The sequence below is a fragment of the Glycine max genome, chromosome 12, assembly GCF_000004515.6.
Source record: "Glycine max cultivar Williams 82 chromosome 12, Glycine_max_v4.0, whole genome shotgun sequence".
NCBI lineage: Eukaryota > Viridiplantae > Streptophyta > Magnoliopsida > Fabales > Fabaceae > Glycine > Glycine max.
In genome coordinates, this window is record NC_038248.2 from 31093632 (window position 1) to 31099425 (window position 5794).

At 39.4% G+C, this 5794-nt stretch overlaps 1 non-coding gene across 1 annotated transcript; it reads left to right on the forward strand.

The window, feature by feature from the left end:
* The first annotated feature begins 1140 nt into the window (after positions 1-1140).
* LOC112998671 (small nucleolar RNA R71) lies at positions 1141-1247 on the forward strand. Its single transcript, XR_003263765.1, has one exon. It is a non-coding gene; the product is annotated as a small nucleolar RNA R71 (small nucleolar RNA).
* The last annotated feature ends 4547 nt before the right edge of the window (positions 1248-5794 follow it).

Sequence of the window (5794 nt, forward strand, 5' to 3'; positions counted from 1 at the left end):
GGTCTCCAAGATCTCCTTACCCACTTCTTCCATCTTTTGTTTAGAATTGCTCTAGATGGAAATGGAAGAGGGATAGGAGGCTGCTGCAATTCAGAACTACTAGAAGAAGGTCCACCTGGATGAAAATTTTTGTTAGCTCCCTCATGATCAGGAAGCTTTCTCTTTTGTGCAGCTAGCTCATCCTCTTTTTTAGGCGTAGAATGAAGCTTTACATGTTTAGGTGCAGGTGCTACTATTGGTGGAGGCACTTCAATTTGCTTGCCAGACCTCAAGGTGATGGCACTCACATTTTTCAGATTCTGCACCGTTTGTGAAGGCAATTTGTCAGAATTTTGAGACTGAGCTTGGTTCAACTGAGTAGCCATCTGCCCCATTTGATTTGTCAAACTCTGAATGGAGGCTCTTGTCTCTTGCTGAAATTGCATATTCTGGATGGTCATTTACCTCACTAACTCCTCTAAGGAAGGTTGAGAAGGGGCCTCAGTTGCTTGTTGTCTTTGTTGTTGTTGTTGCATTGGAGGAGGAACATATGGCCTGCTTGGACCAGCAGCATTACGGAAGGGAGGGGCAGGCTGTTGTTGTTGTTGTTGTTGTTGTGGAGGATTTGACCATCTCAGATTTGGATGATTCCTCCAACCTGGATTGTATCTGTTGCTTGAAAGATCATAATTATTCTGCTGTTGTTGGTTTTGCTGCTGAGGGGGTCTATTATAAATATTTGCAGCATAGGCTTCAGGTTTCTCATTGATTCCAAATTGCTGCAAAGAAGGACAAAGATTTGTATGGTGATCAGCAGAAGAACATAGACCACAGACTCTTGCAACAGTAACAGGTGCAAATGCAGATTTCGGATTTATGGCAAGCTGAGTTACTAGGTTGACCAAGGCGTCAAGTTTTCCCTCAAGCTTCTTATTTTCAGCAGATGAAGATGAATCTGTGGCTACATCATGGACTCCTCTAAGGACAATAACATCATTTCTTGCACTGAATTGTTGGTAGTTGGAAGCCATCTTCTCAATTAGATTCCTAGCCTCAACAGGAGTCATATCACCAAGAGCTCCACCACTGGCAGCATCAATCATACTCCTCTCCATGTTGCTAAGTCCCTCATAGAAATATTGTAGAAGGAGTTGCTCAGAAATCTGGTGGTGAGGACAGCTTGCACACAATTTCTTGAATCTTTCCCAGTACTCATACGAGCTCTCTCCACTAAGTTGCCTGATGCCTGAAATGTCTTTTCTAATGGCAGTGGTTCTAGATGCAGTAAAGAATTTCTCCAAGAACACCCTCTTAAGGTCATCCCAGCTGGTAATGGACCTGGGAGCAAGGTAGTACAGCCAATCTTTTGCCACTCCCTCCATAGAATGAGGAAAAGCCTTTAGAAAGATATGATCTTCCTGGACATCAGGGGGGTTCATGGTGGAATAGACAATATGGAACTCCTTAAGATGCTTATAAGGATCTTCACCTGCAAGACCATGAAACTTGGGCAACAAATGTATTAGTCCAGTCTTGAGAACATATGGAACATCCTCATCAGGATATTGAATGCACAAACTTTCATAAGTCAAGTTAGGTGCAGCCATCTCCCTAAGAGTCCTCTCACGAGGTGCAGATTGAGCCATGCTCTCAGTATGAAAATTAGCAGCCGAATGCTCAAAATCAGAATGTTCAGAATCACCAGCAAAGAATGCTCAGAATGCACAGAACACTCAAAATGCTCAAAATGATTAGGATGCACACTATGATGGAAGCTTGCTTGTGGGGCTTCTATGGAGGCTGGATCTTTGAGCTTCAATGAGGTCCTTTAATGGTGATTTTCTACCATGGAGATGAAGCGGAAGACAAAGGAGAAGAGGTGAGAGGAGGCACCATCCACTAGGGAATAAGCCATGGAAGAAGGAGCTTCACCACCAAGATGAGCCTTGGATAAGAAGCTAGGAGAGGATGCTCCAATGGAGGATAAGAAAAAGGGAGAGAAAGAGAGAGGGGGGGAGCACGAAATTGAAGGAAGAAAAAGGGAGAGAAGTTGGCCTTTGAGTTGTGTCTCACAAGGCTCTCATTCATCAAAGTTACAACAAGTGTTACACATGCTTCTATTTATAGACTAGGTAGCTTCCTTGAGAAGCTTTCTTGAGAAAACATCCTTGAGAAGCTTCTTTGAGAAAACTTCCTTGAGAAGCTAGAGCTTAGATACAAACACCCATCCCATAACTAAGCTCACCTTCTTGAGAAGCTTCCTTAAGAAGATTCCTAAAGAAGCTAGAGCTTAGCTACGCATACCTCTCTAATAGCTAAGCTCACCTCCTTGAGATGAGAAGCTAGAGCTTAGCCACACACCCCCTACAATAGCTAAGCTGACCCGCATGACAAAATACATGAAAATACAAAAAATATCCCTACTACAAAGACTACTCAAAATGCCTCGTAACACAAGACTAAAATCCTATACTACTAGAATGGCCAAAATACAAGGCCCAAACGAAGGAAAAACCTATCCTAATATTTACAAAGATAAGCGGGCTCATACTTAGCCCATGAGCTCGAAATCTACCCTAAGGCTCATGAGAACCCTAGGCATTCCCTTGGATCTCTAGCCCAATCTACTTTGAGTCTTCTATCCAATTCCCTTGCGGGGTAGGATTGCATCATTCCCTCCACCTTGGAAAGGATTTGACCTCAAATCTTGAGGTTCTTCATACTCTGGGCTCCTTCCCTCAACACCTATAAAAAGAACAAAAACATATGTATTAGTGGTGTTTGGTATGTTGAAGTAAGGTAAGGTCTGGAAACCCATTTCCTGGGCATTTTCCCATGAAGGAACATGGTTTCTCACCAACTCAATGAGTGGTGCTACAAGTATAGAAAAATATGGGACAAACCTTTTCTAAAAGCATGTTAAGTCATGGAAGCCCCAAATTTTTCTTATACTTGGTGGAGTGGGCCACTGATGTCCCACCATTTTCTTCTATTTTCTAAACCCTTTTTGCACCATTTTAATTACTGATTGGTCTTAATTGTCAATTAATCAGGCAGTTTTATTATTTGGGCTCATTTAGCTAATTTGATGTTTTTAATCAAATTTTAGGAATTAATGAAACATTGGGCTTAATCCGGATTTTGGTTATGGACTTGAAGAGGGCAAATAAAGCAGCGCTTACCTTAGTTAATTTCTAATTAGGAAATTTCGCAATTTTATTTTATGTTGTTCAGTGTTTATTTCGTTTTGGGCCAGAGTATTGTAATAGGGCCCAGTGACTTTGAGTGACTCTTTTTAAATAGCAGCCTTGGGATTCGTGCAAGGGCATTCTGTGATGCTATTTTCATTATTCAGAGCTTTGGTTTTAGGTTTTCACGTTTTTTTGTTCCCTTGTTACGGTTTTCGTTCTTAATGCAAATTTCCGTTTTCTGCTTCTAATTACGAGTTCATTCTTGCTTCTTCTTCTACTTTCATTTACGTTTCTGTCTCATTTACATTTCTGTTCATTTATGTTTCTGCTTCATGTTTCATTTGCGTTTTCTGTTTGAATCCATGGAAGGCTAGATTTTCTGGTGTTGTTTCCTTTTGAGGACGAAGCCCAACTCTCTTTGAGGCTTCGCTTGTAATGTGGTTTCCTGACAGTTTTCCCTTCACCAGTTATCCCAATTTCGTGAATATTAATCAGTGCACGCTTCGTGTTCGATTAATTGCCTCTGAGCCTAACTTGCGTTCATGCTTAATGGACGAAGGGCTAACTGGTGTATGTGGTGCCTAATCACGTATTGAAAACCCTAAGTTGATTTTCGCTTAGTAAATTGAAATAGGGTTGGATTAAGTGGTTGACTGTTAGGGACGAATTCTCCATAACCCAGGATAAGAGAATGGCTTTTGAATCAGAGGAAACAACCCGTTTTTAATATTAGTAGTTTCGTATTCCAGTTTACTTGTTCTGCTCTTTAATTACCAAACAACCAACCCCCCCCCCCAATCGTTACTGTTACTGCAAGTATATTATGAACATTTGGCTTGTCACTGCTCGTTGGGAAACGACCTAGGATCACTTCCTAGTTACTGCATTTTCATGTTTATTTGATTCGGGTACGGCCTCGATCAGCCACTCAGGAATGACCTTTATTCTCTTAGGGTTCATGGGAACCCCTTGATCACTATTTGAAAAATTAAGAAAAGTAACGCAATAAAACATACCTTTTTCTGTATTTTCATATTGATTATTCCTACCAAAAAGTATGACAAACCTAAGGTGTCCCATATGAGTACCAAAGTTTGTATTGAAACTAAAAATATGAACAAACCTACCTAATGGGTCCCTATGTACACACACCATGAAGATGTTATGTGCACGAGTGATTTTACAAAAGAGGGTTGCACCACTCAAAACATTCATCATACCACCTATTTTAGGGACTTGGTGCCTAATAATACCTATTTTGGGCACCAACAAAGCACAAGGATTTAAGCTCTTGTGAAACAAACCCTCATCCAACAACTTCTTTACTTGAGGAATAAACTCAAGCCCAAGTGGTGTGGCAATGCTAGCAAGTGTCTTTTTACAAAAGAGAAAATGTGGAGGTTGTCTAAGAGGGAAAGTTTCTTTAATGTTTGTTTTTATTGTAAAATGAGTTTCCTTCTTAGCAAACCTCTTGGAGGAGACACTTACCTCCTTACACTACTCTTTAACCACTAATGGTTGTCCTTCTTCTTGGGGGTAGATTTCTTCACTAGATTCTGCCCCTTTTGCCTTTTCACTTTCACTAGAGGAAGGTGAAGTAGTAGCCTTATCTTGGCTACTACAAATTTCTTGGCCCCTCATAATCATGGTTTTTGTGGTGGGGCATTGAGAAGTAATGTGTCCTCTTCCAAGACATTTAAAGCACTTTATAGAGCTAGTTTTCTCTTGCATACTAGCCTTAGGGGCTTGCTTTTTTATTGTCTTCCTCTTATCATCTTTGGGCTTAGAAGGTGTCCTCCTATTGTCTTCCTCTTGCATACTAGCCTTAGGGACTTTCTTTTTTTCAATGATTACTCAATAATTAAAGCAATGAAAAGGACATAAAAGCAAGCTAGGACTCAAAGAAAAACTTAGAATGGCTCTAGAGTAGAGTAAAAAAACTAAAAAAAAAGACTCAACAAACCTCTAGCTTTGGCACTTGTTTTCACAGTAATTTTCAATTGAAATTTTGGAACTAAGATTGGTATGACATAGGCACCAATTATAGAATAAATTTTGAGCCAAAACAACAAGCACACTTCCCTTTCACTTTTTTTTTTCCTGGATACTGATTTTTCTGCCAACTTGTGTGATTTTTTGTATTTTTTCCTTTTATCCAAATAACTTGGCTCTTTTTTTATAAATTTTTTCCAGATGTCTAGCAAATTCAGTAAATATTTCAGCTCAAAATTCAAAGTAACCAATTCTAAGTAATTTTTACAACTTTGTATGTCCAAGCTTCCAGCACCAGCGATTTTTTTCTTAAGCATGGTATATTGATTGCATTGGGCTTACTTTCAACCTTCCTATGAATGTTGAACTCACTAGGATTGTTTACCACAATTTTAGAAGTTCAATATTCACTTAGGATCAACATTTCAGCCAGAAATTCAATCACCAAAACTCAAATTCACAATAGACACAATCATAAGAAAACCTATAAGTTCAAGAAAAGGTTCACAATCAAAGACTCTCTAAGAATTTTTCATGAACATGTTAAGGACTAATTAACATGAAAGATTTGACTCAAATCAAATAATGGTCTAAGAGAATTTCATACACTCATGAACAAATGAGTTAGACAA